The 16,223-nt window shown below is 39.8% G+C and overlaps 1 pseudogene; it reads left to right on the top strand.

The window, feature by feature from the left end:
- LOC139743486 (structural maintenance of chromosomes flexible hinge domain-containing protein 1-like) overlaps positions 1–16,223 on the top strand; it is a 43,370-nt pseudogene that overhangs the window by 10,182 nt on the left and 16,965 nt on the right.

Here is a 16,223-nt window from a genome sequence, read left to right as displayed (position 1 = left end):
GTCTCTTCGGCGCGAAGAAACTTGACACCCACCCGGCCTCTCCCCTTGTGGAAATTTCCACAAAAACAGGTGCCACACCCAGGTGCATGCCAGATGAAAGAATGCGCGCACTGGAATAAACAGCGTGTACATATCCTGGAAATATCAATCGAAGAACCAGCTCATTAGTTGAATTAAAGGAATCATTGCAAAGATATCGTGATTCTATATCCTTTCTTTTGCCGCATAGTAGGAAACATCAAACAGTCGATTATAGTGTACTTAATCGAATATCTTATGTTCCCTGAACAATAAAAAAAGGATGATTAATCAGTCAATTAAAAATGCAATCACGGAAAAACTTAAAAGGTCTCGTATGCCCAGACAAATTCACTACGACTAGGTCCAATGAGATGCAGTCATCACCTGGTTAGACAGCAAAATCATGACAATTAATTTCAGTTCACGCTCATCATAACTGCTTATTACTTTTTAAAGTTTTGGCTATCAACATTCGTTCGTAGGTGTTGTTTGTTTGTTTGTTTTGTATGTTTTTTCCTCGTGAAAGACGTAATGACTTTTTCGTATCGAATGTAACTATAGCAGAGTTTCCGATTCCAGTCAGGGTAAAAGAAATTGGAATACTTCGGAAAATACTGATGTTTAAAATCCAGTAAAATGAAAAATCCTGAAAACAACGCATGATTATGTTTTATAGTAAACAATAGTTGGAAACACCGAAGAGAGTTTTGCATTCGCTCACACAGAAGCTTTCTTGAGAAGATGAAAGCATTCCCCCTCCCCTGCTAGATAGTGGAAGCTTCCATAACCAGCCTAGCAAGTTTCTGGAGGTACATACATGCACTTGTACACATGCATTGCAAGAAAGCAATCAATCAACACTGAACATTGCGTAGATTGGATTCTTTATCGTGCTGGTGTCCAGCTCGATACTTCGGCATGTGTCGTAATGTTTTGTTTAGAGCCTGTAGGCCCCATTATGTCGACAAGTTTAATTCAAAATAGCAAAAAGAGGGAGATGGAGAAATTACGGATTCTGGTGGAAAAATACGGATTTTGGAGCTGCTGAGTCCGGATTTGTGCTTCCAAAGGTTGGCAGCTCTGGACAGAATATTTCATTCGGTGAAAGATGAAATGTTCATCCTTCACCTCATGAAATATTTTGTCCATTGCACTCATAAACATTCATTATATGTATAATGTTTTCCCTGTAACCATTGTGCCCGTGCTCTATTCCCCCACCCCCTCTTTCCCCTTTCCCCTTTGTCTCATCCAGTCTTTGCCTTATTTGACGAGGGCGGTACCCACCTACCCATCACCAGGGAACTGGCCTCCAAGTTCAAGTTCAACTGGCTCTTGACCTTTGACCCAACCGACCTGATGGACGGCAGACTGCCCCCCATCAAGGTGCCAGACTCTGTGGGCGACCCCAAGTTCTGCCAGCTCAGTCTCAAAGATGGCTCGGAACTTGAGTTCTCCTTCTACATCAAGTACGTTCCCTCATTCTCCCCACCCCACCCCACCCCACCCCCCCCCAATCTCCCATTACTGTTTAGACTAATCGGATTGTTCTTGGGATCTTTCAGTCTTCAGAGTGAATTACATCTTATGATATTGGTGTATACGGCATGTATTTCAGGAAATTTTTATTCTCCTATACTTTGCGCCTCAGTGCTTTATGCAAATTTAACAACATGCAAAATTATTAGCTCTAATCTCATCTTGAATGTGATGTGCATGTGCAATGTTTTTATGCTCGTTACTGTACTATCGTGAATTTAACCACTCACAAAATTGTTGGGAAGTCCTGATGGGCGAAAAATTAGACGCGCAAAATATATGCCGCGTGCAGTACTGTAAACGCCAAATATTTCGCGAGGTTTTTATTTTCGTGAATTTTGTGAGTCAGGTGCTATTCATGAAATTAGAGACACGCGAAAATAATGACTCTTATCCCGACATGAATGTGACACACAAGTTTACATTTCTCCGTTCAGCATAGTACTCCACAATCGCGAATTTAACCACTCGCGAAATCGTCGCGAAGTCCTGATTGCGCGAAAATTTAGACTTGCTAGATATATGCTGTATACAGTATTAAGGATCTGGTATCATGGTAATGCATTGGAGTTGGAAGTTTGGCCTGGATGCGTCTCGGCATGGCTTGGATATAATCTTGAATCACCATGATGAATTATGTACTGCTTTCTCACGTGATCTCTATGTACTTCTGAGTTCCCACAGTCAAAGAATCATGACTGGGGTCAACCGTTACCAAAGATCATATGATTTGATGCACATATTCGCTAAAGGCCCAGTCACACAGCCCAAAAGTCGCGTAAACGCATGAATCACGCAAGAAATTTGAGCCTTACGTGATACATGCGCGATTTGTGCATTTCATGAGTTTGTCTGACGCGGAACCTTCGTAGTTGTCCGCTGATGTGTGCCGGATTGGCGCTTTACGCAATTCCAAATTTTGAGCAGCTCAAAACTTGGCTTCGCGTAAGAGTTTACACATTATTGCGCTGCTTTACGTAATTTTTGGGTAGTTCTTACGCGGACAATGCACGAAATATACTTGGAATATCAGTGATTGTTGGCGAAAATGTTGCTGCTATTGTGTTCATACACGAATCATGCGCGATTCATATGCAGTTCATTAGTGATAATGCGCAGATTATGCATGGTTTTCCATGGACCTCAGTCGTCGTGCACAACCACGTATTCGCCCTATTTGGGGCCTATGCAGGCCTATGCGCTGAAAGTGCGTAGTTTGTTAGTGATTTTTGCGTGATCTTTCCGTAGTTCTCGTGCAATTCAGCAGTGATTTTCATCATGTATCTCTATCAGCAAAAATTCTTGACGGACAAGCATGCACAACCAAATTTCATGCGTGATTCGTGCGTTTACGCGAATTTGGGCTGTGTGACTGAGCCCTAATGAGTGCTGTTTATGTACCCTGGTGGGCAGAGAGGGGAAGTTGATTCAATCAAGTCACCCATGTCTTGCCATCCAACCTGATCTTCAGACATCAAAATAGATTCCTAACTTTGCATGTGTCCAGGTGTAATTCAGCAGCATTTAAAGGGATCGTATAGTTTTGGTTGAGACCTAATTTCAGGTTTCTAACATTTTTTGGTGAGATAATGAGAAACTTCTTCTGAAAAATGAAATAGCACGTAATTCTATGAGGAATTCAACTTTAATTTGTTGAAAATTGGTTTTAAAATCGCTGAGATATCCAAAAAAGTGTGATTCTAATAAAGTGTGGGACCCACACTTTATTACGATCGCTTTGTTTTACTTTGTTTTTGGATGTTTCAGTCATTCCAAATCTGATTTTCATCAAATAAACTTTGAATTCCTCTTATAATGGTATGCTCTGTACTATATCATAAGTGTTTTCTTGGTATCTCGCAAAAAGTTAAAAGCCAAATTCTCATCTCCACAAATACTGTACCATCCCATTAAAGTGATTAATGACAGAGTGGTTACATTACACAGGCTTTTTTCCAAGTTACTTCAAAGTACCAAGTTATAGTCCGTCACCCTTTTTTGAAGCTGCATTTTGGTTGTTTTTTTCTTATCCTTTCCATTAGACCAGTTCCAGGAGAACCAACTCAGATCAAGTGTGTGTACGAAGGTAGCAAGAAATTGCGACTAAGTGAGACCATGGAGGACAACATCACAGTACATGTCACAGATGCTCACGGAAATAGCATGAAAAAGGTAGTGTATGTTTTCGGAAATTTCAGTATCACTAAAATTTAAAAATCAGTATTTTGTAGCAATGTTTAACTGTATTTGCCGGTAATAAGGGGGAACTATTTTTAATAGAAATAAAGCGGTAAATTCAGGGTGAAGCCTATACGCCAGCACAAGGAAATTATTGTCCTTCTAATTCAGGGAATTGATTGCTTGCCTATACCAACACATACAATGTATGGTCATGTATGGGACTAAGCAATGTGGCAATGAGCAATTCAATATGAGCCACTGAATAACTCAGTCTTACAGACAATGCTATGTTCTGCAATCAAATGACGAAATTTTTAATTTTTTTTTGGTAATTACGTACTTATCGCTGTTGTTTCCGTACCAATTCTGAGGGTATGTTAGAATGTCTCCAAAAGAAAGCATGGCGCGATCAAGTTTGTGTGCATACCCATAGCTGCTATTGTAATCCTACAATAACTTGGCCCTGTACACATCACACAATAGCATTATCTCATGCAATAATCGGCTACTAAATAATGTGTGTGAATGAAGACACAAACTTGCCGCAGGCTTTTTCTCACATGAGGTTTATTTTGAGCACACACACTCGGGTCACTCTTCACATTCGGGTACTACACACTGAAATGTCATTCAAAATACCGACATGCACCCTGCATCATATAGAAAGACTCAAGATAAAACAAAAACGTATTGTAAGGAAACACGAAAAAACATGCAGATATAAGCAAGTGTCTTACAAAAATAATTTAGAAAGTGATGAAATCTTTCTTTTTTTTTCAGAATAAAATCAATCAGATATTTTTGTTTTTCTTGTTCTTTTCATCATTGTGGGAGCGAAAGATCTATAACAAATGGGTTTGCCTTTCCTCGGACATATCTTGGTGGCTTCATTTTGGGGCAAAACAGCTGATATTACACTGGACATCACTTAACTTATCATATGATGATTGATTTTTAAAAAAAAGTGATTTTCATCAAAATTTGAGATACATGGTTTCGTCACCCCAGCGACAATAATAAATGTGTGAAATAATGCTGAGCGGTCATGTACTAGGTAATAAAGAAAATGCAAAATGTTAGTCAGAAAGATACATCAACAGTATTGCTATTTAAGATCACATAGTTGCTACTTGCTGTTGTATATTCAATGGAAGTATCCATCAATCTTCTGTGTGCGAGTGAATCACATGCAGCTTGTTGGGAAACGCACTTGCTAGGGCACGATTAATCATTGCATAATGTTCTACCTACCCACTTCTGAACGGGGAGGGCTCTTCAGAAATAAAAAAACGGATACTCTGTTCTAAATCATTTTACACCTGTTATCTCAAAATAACTCCAAAACAACTCATTACCCTGTCATATTGCATCAGCTAGACAAGTTTCTTACAAGAGCAGGCAAATTCCAAATGGTCAAAGATACATTTTTTGCCCTTCTGAGAACTGTTGTACCTTTAAAATTTGTGTCCCATTAGCAAATCTGAAAATCTAATTTTCTTCATAATCCGGTATATTGTAGACTGAGGTAGATAATTCAGACCTTTCCTCCAAATACCAAAACCTGTTTATTCTGAAGGGAGAATAAAAACTACAGATTGCCACTGAATTTTTTTCGCCCCGAAAAAATTCCAACCACTTTTCTCCGTACAAATGGGGAGTGTACTTTTGAGTGATATGTGGTTAGTTTTTCATTTCTTCAGAAAAAAAAGAAACAAACAAATGTCTTATTGTAAGATTTCATACATGATATTGGTAGACATACTTCTTGTACCATGCAAAATTTAGTGACATTTGCAAAAATGATGATATGACCTTTTAAATGTGTGCAAACTTCATCCTATAATAGCTCCCCCATGGCTCCCTAAGTAACCTGACAGTGACTGCCCAGGACTTGGACACCAAGGCACTCCAGAAGGTGCTGCTGCCCAACGTCGGTTTCCTCCTGCGCAACATCAAGTTCGAGGGGACCACGCTGGGTCCCCGCGAGATCACCGTCTCGTACAAGAGCTTCACCGACCACGTCCACTTGCAGCTTCTCTCAGGACGCCCGTCCAAACTAGCGGTCATCGGATGGAGCCCAGATGAGGTAAAACGTGTGATGACCGAACAAAATATTCGGGTTGGAAGATACCACTGTTATTATTTTCCTTAACAGTTGCAAAAAAAAAAAACAATTTTGGAAGACTAGAAAGTGACTACAATCTAGGAAAGCACTCTGAGAGCCCAGACCTCTGCCAAGCAGCTAATTTCCACCCTTATACACATGCTGAAAATCATCCAATTTTCCAATGAAGAAGCCTTTTGTATACTTCATCAGCTTCCAGCTACATGGCACCTTGCCAGAGCAGAGCGTGCACTTGTAATTGATCCCCTGCTTGCCACATGATATTATCTGCTCATAGATTTGTGTGTAAGAGTTATGCACATTTGACTGATTGGCAAAGAAAGGGTTACTAGAGCATGCATGCAAACCATATACACATAGCTTGAACTCTCCAATTCAATGAACTTATCTGCAAAAAGATTTTAAAAAAACTTCTAAAATCTATAACAATTTCTGGATCACTACCAAAATTGAATCATGTCTTCCTTTTGTCATCAACTTTTCCTCCAAGTTTCATCCATATCCGTCCACAACTTTTTGAGTTAATTTGCACACAGACAAACCAACCAACCATCCAACAAACACACAAACCAATGCCCATGAATACGTAACCTCCTTCTTTGGTGAAGGTAATGGAAGGTAAGATCCCATTGGGTAGGGAAGAATAGATATTAACCCATTCCTGCAGCAATTCTCTGAGAACCTTTGATTCTCCCAAATGAGATTCTTTTGGCTTGTTGACAAAGAACAGACAGGTTGGTAATCCGCCTGCGCAAAAGCAGTCAAGCAGTACATACATTCCCTTTCCACAGTCAACTTTATGTGCATTTGAACAACGCAAGATCTCGATCAGACTGAAGATGTGAATAGAACATGCACTGGGCCCACAAATCTTTGTTGATTTTTCATTTCTTTTTAAAATACTCTTGAGGTGTATTGCTGTAAGATTTCATATGTGATTTGGGGGATATTGTTCTTTAACCATGCAAAATTTTGTGACATTTACAAAAGGGATAAATAACCTTTAAGCTATCAATCCCATTGCCGCTTGCTTACAAGCATTAGGCTAATTTCTTCCTTTGTGGCTATGTTCAATAGATCAGAAAACACAAAAGAAAAGAATGAAGAACATACTAACATGTTTCTCAAACCTGAACACTCTTTGTCCTTTCATGCTAAACAGACCTTGGTTGCATACAGCGGGAGCCAGATCAGTCGAGCGTTGGGGTTCAGGGTGTACGACAACGCTGGCAACGTGGCCCACGACGTGAACCACACGATCACCTTCCAGGCTGAAAAGGGCGCCAAGGCCATCAAGGTACGTTGGGTCCTCCGCCTGTCTGTCACTCCTCAGTAGAGTACATCCGTTGCCATAGTTACCCTCATCATTGAGCTGGGTCATCATCCATCCATCTAGCCAATAGTTGAAAGAGAATTTTCAATGACTTGTCAAAATGGACACACATACCTGTTCCATGGCAGCAGTGATTATCCACTAAATGTCCCTTTTTATTTACAAATCTAAAGGACTCAAAAGTGGCTGTTGCATCAATTTATTGTAGAGTTGCCATAACTTTTAATAACAATGACGACTGAGGGGTATTATGGATTTGTAGCTGCTAAATGATAGACCCAAAAGATTATTTGTATGTTACTTTTGTACGACCCAGCAAGTTACAAGGGTAATGCTATAAAAAATTTAGCCAATTTCATGTGTGTGTATCATTGATATTTCTGCCCTGTGAAAGCTTTTGAAACTTCATGATTGCCTATTTCTCTCCAATGTGGATGAAACTTCTTTCTCTTTGAAGGGATGGTATAGTTTTTGTATAGATGGGGGAATTCAGATTTTAAGTTTTTGCGAGATAATAAGAAAGCACTAATAAAATGTGAAAGAGCATTCAATTGTAAGAGGAATTCAAAGTTTTTTTTTTCATGAAACTCAGTTTTGAAATGGCTGAGATATATATATAAAATAAAAATGAAGTGAAACAAAGTGGTTTTAATAAAAGGTAGGTCCCACCTTTCATTAGGACCTCTTTGTTTTTTGGATATTACAGCCATTTCAAAACCAATTTTCATCAAATAAACTTTCGGGTCATGGTTAAAACTATTTCCCCATTTGATTTCTTAACAGTGCTATTGCCCTTGACTTCGACTTCGGGCATAGCACTGTTGAGAAATCTCCTCTGTACAAATACTAACCATGTCCCTCGAAGCAGTCAATATTTGTTTTACATGCTCTATGATATTAACTTATGCACTTCTGCTGCCAAAATGTACGGTGCAAGATAATCTTCTAGGACACAGACTATCATCAGGGGCAAACAATATTTACTGTTACTATGCTTCAACCACACTTCTTATTGGAAAAGTCTTTCTAATGGCAAGGAAATGGTGTGGTCAATACACAAGTTAATGTAGCATTTGTTTTCCTCCCCTTTCAGATCATTGGGACACGGTCTCTCTCCGCAAAGCCTGACAAGAATGGCGAGGTGGACTTTGGCAGACTATGCTTCCATGGACCTGTGTGAGTTGGTTTTGAAGAAGAGTGCAACCTAAAAGATATGTGCTTGGATTGAGGGAGTTTGACTTTGAGTTTATTTTATTTCACCACCGAAAACTGTAAAAATCCATTATAGCTTCTGAGCGGATTGTCTGATTTTATTGAAACTTCACGGATTTGTTCTTGTAACGTAGCTACAGTCACTCAATCCACATGTATATTTGGGTTACATTTCTTTTTTGAAGTGTATGTGCTATAGAGGTTTTCTCTTTGCCATTGCTTCCAAGGACCTGTGTGAGGATGTGAGGGGGTGGTGTTAGGGAATAATTTATGTCTTGTTGAAAGTGGGAGTCTTTCATTCCCCAGCCTTCGCAGTCTTCTCTTTACCTTTTATCTTTTATCAGATTTTGTCATGTTACAGCCACCTTCACATGCCTGACTCAGTCAACGACTTGTTTGGTCAAACGTGCAACTGTGCACAGCCTGATTGATGAATCGCTGTATGCCACAGTACATTGAAAGGTTCATAGCCATCCATGGCTTTGTCATGAAATCCACGTCGCAGCAAAGCTTGCAGTTTTCTCTACAATTATCACTTTATTGCATTTCTACTATTAGAACTCTTCCATAAAAGATAATGTGACTGTAAGAAAAGCCAGAATGGTTTTCACAAGCCCCCATCTGTTGCTGTCTTAGAATAACTAGACACACTGGGTATTTTACTCCATGGCACTCTAAGAGTTAAACAGACTGCCTTCCGTTCTCCATGTCTCCATCGCAGTGGGATGTACAAGCTGAATGCCAAGATGTCCATGGGACGAAGCTTTGTGGTGAGTCCGCCCCTAACCCTCAAGCTCTCACCAGACCCCCAACCAGCCCCAGAAGGTCCAGGTGGACTTCAAGGAGAGAGGATCCTACACGGTTGGAGATTTGTTTCCGGGTAAGATGGTCAAGATTTTGTTGTGGAATGAGTTTTAAAAGGGGCGTTCATTGTGATTTTGTCCAATGGAGTACCAAAATGTGAAGTTATAGCCATTCATGTTGATGGAAACTGGTTCTAAACAGCCTCGCCTGGCTTGAGTGTTTATGCACGCACCTGGGTCTCATTTCATAAAACTTGTTATCAGTAACAACTGCCAACATTTCTATGACAAATTTGCTCTCAGCCAGTGAGATGCAAGGATTTCAGTAGCTTGTAACAGCTACCGTAACTTATTGTTGGTAGCAAAAAAAGCTGCTGAAAACTGCTTATCCAATAGTGGCGAGCCAAGGGAGTAAAAGGGAGTCAAAAGGGCCCCTTTTGACTCCCTGTAACTTGTTATTGATAGTGAGTTTTTATGAAACGGGGCCTTGGTTTCAACCCAAGCTATAATGAAAGACTGTAACATTGCTACTTCCTTACTCGTGGATAAGACTCTTAATTTTAACCCATTGAGAAAGAGCAAATTTTGCCACAGAATGTACATCCTATACCCACCTGCCTGAGCATATCTAGGATTAGTCTTTAATGGGCTAAACAGAAGGGCCCAGTTTAAATATTGCCTCTTGTATATGACCTTGTATATGACCTTGGACACACCATGTTTGTCTTGACCCACATGTCAAAATGGGTTCCTTGTATTGCTGGGGTGATAATATAGTTTGGGTGCCAGGGGCTGAATCTCGATCTGGATGATGCAACTGTCGCATCCTTGAGGGTTCTTGGATATTCAAGATGGCTGACAAACTGGCCACTGAAAATCTGGAATATCTCAAAAACCCTGAGGGATGCAAGAGTTGCGTCATTTGGTTTTGGATTCAGCACCCTCGAAACATTATTGCGTTTTAATTAGTCTTTCTTTGCTGGATTTCTGAGAATAAACTTATTCAATTCAGTTCAATTTGATTTTATCGTCCATTTCTAGAAATTTGCTTTGTTTGCATGCAAACATGGCACACATTGGTACATTCATAGAGTGTGCGTAGAAGATGCAGGTATGATGTAGAAATACAAGGGATGTACAACAATTTAGATTCTTAACACTAGTGTAATTATGTAAAATATTAAACTGTACTGAGTCAAGATTATATTGCATAATATACATACATGACACATGTATAATGTAGATACATAGAAATGCGAGGGAAGTACACTGATATACAGTGTAGATTCATAACACTAGTGGAAATATTTAAATTGTACTGAGTCATTGTATTGTGTATGATGTGCGTGCATGCAGGCATGTACATGTATGTGTGTGAAAATAAGTGACAATTGCGGAGAAAAGATTGAAATATGTGATTAATGTAAAATGTAATATTTTCCAAACTTCCTGCGTTTGGATATACAGTGGACACCCGTTATAACGAAGTTTTCTTAGGATGTATTGAAATTTCGTTATAACCGAGAAAAAAAATTAACACAATAAAAATACGTAAGAGTGGATGATTTTGCGGCCTGAATTTTCACTGTGTTGTAACTGGAATTTCATTGTAACAGTGTTCGTTATAATGGGAGTGCACTGTAACCTGAATTGTCTGTACTTCATCTCCTTTGTTCCGGTAACGTAAGCAATTGTTATTTCTTTCTCCTTCCGTGTTTTTTTTTGTGTTTTTTTTTGTCTTGTCACAGACTTCGACGTGCACATAATGGCTGAGGATGGGAGTACCATGACCAGCGTCCCACCCAGCCAGGTTGCCATGCGACTCTGGAAAGGGAACAAAACCACCAGCCCGGATGGCTCGCCTCCGACCGGCGCCTCCACCAGCAAAGCTGACGAGTCCTACAGCCGGGACGAAGAAGGGCACGTATACTTTCGGTGAGTCGCTGGTCAAGCCCTGGTTGTGCGATGGCCACCAAAGTATGATAAAAGTGGAAATTTTTGTGCATTTCGAGTGACATAAAACTAGAGTGAAATTAGGAGCATGCAAAATTTTTTGCTTCTTGTATGTATTTTCCTGTTATATGCCTCACGCTAGACTTATCGGGACAGCCATGCGATATGGTGGAGGCTTATCAGTCATGCCATAGCGACATTTCTAGTTTTTGTCTTGAATGATAAACATGTAGAATTATTCTTACCAGGTTGAGCATGAAAGATTGTTTGCCCAGAAATGTCCACTTTAACAGTACCCGCAAAAGAAGGAGATTGGATTCTGTCCGAATGCCAGAGTACACTGATGGTTTCCTCATGCACATTTAAATGCGCATAGTCCCGGTGGGTGCGGGGGCGCTGTTGGTGATACTGCTGATCACCGTTAGCTTTGATACAAAGATTGCCGAAAGTGAGCTGTTGTCAAGAGTAAAGCGTGTAGGTGTTGCTAGTTAACGTTGCCTTTGTTGTCTTCTCTGCGCATCACGCAGTCTGTAGTAATGCCAGGGTGCGTGCATATGTGCTTCTTAGTATCTCGTCACAAAAGAAGTTTGCTAAAGCTGTCATCCCCCTCAGCCGAATCATGAGCCGAACTGTGATCGGACAACTGACTACAGTGGATCGGACTTCTTCAAACTCGGGGGAATGGGTGAAAGCGTAAGTGCTAAAGAGGAGTCGATAGCGTAGGTCTCTATATACGAAGCTTGTGCCGTGCTCCCGCGTATGCATTCGACTAAACCACCGGGACCATGTACATTTAACTTTTGAGAATGAATGGACCAGCTGGTGGGGAATAAACCATCAAAAGATAGTATATTAGATGATATATTATGAAAGCCAATTTGGCGGAATCAACTACTAGTATGGTTTAGGAAATGTCTGCATATTTTTAAGAAAAAAATCTGCATTGTAATGTCTGTAGTAAATTATTGATTTGTCCAAAACAGCTCTTGTTATCTAATGATAACAATGAAATGAAACAATTATCTCAGCAGATCCCTGTTTGAAAGGAATCCATACACTGGAGAGATATCGGACATCTTTGGCTGTGTAGCAATATTCGTCTCATTATTTGTTTGTTTCATTTTTCCATCTGAGAAGATGGCTGGCTATCCCATATTCAGTTGCCCTAGCTTGTCTTCCATGGGTCCAGTTGGATGTGAAGCGTGACCACATCTCCGGGTCAAGCACTTCCTATCTGAGGGACAGAGTGTTTTGTCTCTTGCTAGAGAGGACGGTATGATTACACACAACATTGCTCAGTCCAGACTCGGGTATTGAATCCAGGTCCTTTGAATCTGGAGGCAGATGAGCTACTGACTGAGCCAAATCTCTGCCCTTTACAGTGTATGTAAAGTGCTGCTTAATATTCACGGTAGCGTACCAGTAAGGTATGTTTAGGCGGGGGTATTGATTACTTTCAGTGATATTTGTTGTTGTTTGGGAGGTTTTCTTGTTTTGTTTCCTTTTTAAAGTGTTTTTGCTCTGTTTTCATTGTATTTCAGACAAAGACCACTACCTCAGGAAGCTGGTGACTACTGGATTGTCTTTCAGGCCTCTGTAGCCAGTTCCACCAAGAACTCATCAAGTGTAAGTGCTTGCCTCGATCCCACCATAGGTCCTGTGAAGCAGTGATGAAATATGATTCACTTGAAGAGTTTATTATTGTATACGCTGTTTATCTAGCAAGTCTAATTCTTTGCAGATAGGGACTTCCTGATAGTTTGGCCAGTGGTTAAAGGGACAGTACAGTACTGGTTGAGGTGGGGATTCAGGTTTATAACATTCGTAAGTGAGATAAGGAGAAACCTCTTATGAAATATGAAAGAGCGTGTAATTTTAAGAAGGATTCAACATTTATTTGATGAAAATTGGTTTACAAATGGCTGAGATATCCAAAAAAGTGATGATAATAAAAAGCGACAGGCCACGCCTTTTATTAGGATCTCTTTGTTTCACCTTGTTTTTGGATATCTCAACAATTTCAAAACCGATTTTCATCAAATAAACTTTTGGTACCCCTTAGAATTGCATGGTCTTTGACATCTCATAGAGCGGTTTCTGAATATCTTGCAAAACGTTAGACGTGAAATCCTCACCTGAACCAGAACTGTACTCACCCTTTAAAATCGGAATGGTGGAGTATAGTCACGAAGGGAGGAATTTATGCATACAAGTTGCATTCATATCAAGACCAGAGTTGATATCTTGTGTGTTGTTCAATTCATGAATAACACCTGACTCACAATACACTATTTTCTGCATCTTTAGAATTATTTGCAATTTGCAGTGATGATCTGTAAAAGTTTTACCGTGTTCTGATAGACAATCATTTTCCTTCAATAAACTAAGTCTGTAGAAAAGTTCCTGCCTGATCCTTCATTCCAGTTGACACTGAAACTCTTCATATACTTCCTTTTTTTTCTGATGTGAACATTAAAAGGATTTACTGACATAACCTAGAAAGTCCCAATTTGTACTACAATACACTGCATCAAACTGCACATATTTAATTCCTTGGCATTGGTGGCTTAAAGGGATCGTGTAGTTTTGGTCGAGACCTAATTTAATGTTTCTAACATTTTTTGGTGAGATAATGAGAAACTTCTTATGAAATATGAAAGAGCATGTAATTCATGAGGATTTCAACGCTTATTTGATGAAAATTGGTTTTGACATGGCTGAGATGTCCAAAACAGAGCAATTTTGATAAAGTGTAGGACCTACCTTTTATTACGATTGCTTTGTTTTACTTTGTTTCTGGATGTTCCATTCATTCCAAACCCGATTTTCATCAAATAAACGTTGAATTCCTCTTAAATAATCATGGTCTGTACCATTTCATAAGTGCTTTCTTGTATCTCACAAAAAGTTTAACCCGAACTACGGGGGGGGGGGGGGCCTTTCGCACGATGTTGACACCAAATTTGCGACGCCCGGGTGCGCGGTTCCGAAGTTGCGCATAAATATGTACGTGCATGTCAGACCAAAAATTGCTCAAAAACGTAAATTCGTGTACAATTTCAATGCAAACTGTGCTTACAGGCAAATTTCATAAAAGTATGATTATTTTGGGGTTTTATTGATTAAAATCAATTAATAACATATTTTCTTGTTCGTAACAATGTCGCGGACAAGTTTCATCGAAAAAACAATGAAAAACATAAAGTGAAAAAAACAAGGAAATACATAAGAAATTCAAAAAACAATAAAATACTTCAGAAATTTTTTCTGATGGCACAATTTTTTCTCTTATATTTGCTCAGGACACTAAAAAGAATATTTACACAAAAGATGTGTCCATTTTGAGCTTTATTTAGTGATTTATACCAAATTGCCTGATTTCATGCATCATTATGCATAAATTAGCATAATATAGCATAAATGATAATTCTTTTTTAAATTTAACTTTGTAGTACTTTAGATTACATCATAGGCAATGTGTGTGCCAATTTTCGTCGCGATCGCACGGTCAGCGGCCGAGATCTGGAGAGGGGGCCTGGGAGGCCCCCCCCCCCCCCCGGCTCTATGATCTCCCTAAATAGCCCGGCCTAGTTAGGGTTAAAGCCCAATTCTCATCTCCACCAATACTGTATCATCCCTTTAATGAATGAAGAACCTCCACCCTTTCTCTTGGCAGATGTTTTTCAAAGTCCAGCCTGGGTCTCCTGCCAAGCTGGTTCCGGAGACGGTGCCCAAGACGCTGACAGTCACCAACACGCCGGGCTCCCATAGCAGGACGCTTGTTCACTCCCTCAACTTCCACCTCGTCGTAAGTATACTGCATACGCTGGCATTGTTGCGGTGATTTTACAACATAGTTTTGTGAATTTTGCTCAAGGGCTCTCGATCTCGAAAATGTGAAAAGTATTGGGGAAAATGAGAACAAAAATTTGCCTCGCACGCAGTATTCCAGGCCAGCCCACTAGCGTTTCAGAGTGACTACAAGTAGTAGAGTCTAGATGCCATGCTATTGGGTAACACATCAAATCCAAGGAATACTAGCACTTTTTATGCCTCATTATGTTTTTGGGCTGTCCGTCCGTTGGTCCTTCTGTATGTAATCAATTTTGTTGACACAGTAACTAAAAAAATGTTTGAGTTATCCTAATGAAACTTGGCATGTACATGTATGAGTGGGCAAAGTTGTGCCTATCAAGTTTTGGATGCACATGTTCAAGGTCAAAGGTCAAAAGATGAAGGTCAAATGCTCAAAATTTCACTATTCCCCCATATCTATGCAATGCCGGAAAGTATTTTCTTGAAATGTAGTGTATACATGTACTAAGAAGATTCTCCAGAGAGAGTTTCGGGTCATGAGGTTAAAGGTCAAAGGTCACATGAAAATGTCACAATATCACTTTTTTATGCCTCCGCCAACGAAGTGGCTGGAGGCATAATGTTTTCGGGTCGTCCGTCCGTCCGTCCGTCCGTCCGTCCCATTTTGTTTTTGTCGATATCTCAAGAACCGTGTGGTGGTTTTACATCAAACTTGGTATGAGGGTATATCCTGGGGGATAATACTTTGTTTGGATTTTAGGGTCACGGGGGTCAAAGGTCAAAGGTCACAGGTTATTTTGTGAGAAAAAAAAGGTTGAAAATTCATGTTTTTCTCCATATCTCGCAAATGGTTCAAGGTATCTTCATAGAACTTAGTATATATGCTTGTTCCAATGGGCAGTGATTATCTAGGGAAGTTGGGGGTCATGGTTTAAAGGTCAGGGGTCAAAGGTCAAGGTCAACTCCTCAAAATATCACTACTTTCCTTATATTTATGCAATGCCTGAAGGTTTTTTTGTTTTTTTTTAACTTGATGTATGCATGTATTACCCAATATATATTCTGTGGGAAGTTCCTTGCCAAAAGATCAAAGGTCAAGTGAAAGTGCTGAATTGCACTTTTTCCTCCATATCTCAAAAGTAACTCAAGGTATCATCATGAAACTTACGTATTTATGCATGTTCAACCTAACAGTGATTCTCTTTGGAACTGTGAGGTCAAAGGTCAAAGGCCAGGTTTA

This window comes from Diadema antillarum, unplaced genomic scaffold, assembly GCF_040938485.1.
Source record: "Diadema antillarum isolate AM-2024a unplaced genomic scaffold, OU_Dant_1.0 seq00001086_RagTag, whole genome shotgun sequence".
Classification (NCBI taxonomy): domain Eukaryota; kingdom Metazoa; phylum Echinodermata; class Echinoidea; order Diadematoida; family Diadematidae; genus Diadema; species Diadema antillarum.
The sequence above is the reverse complement of the archived record's forward strand: the minus strand, read 5'-3'. Positions and strand labels throughout refer to the sequence as shown.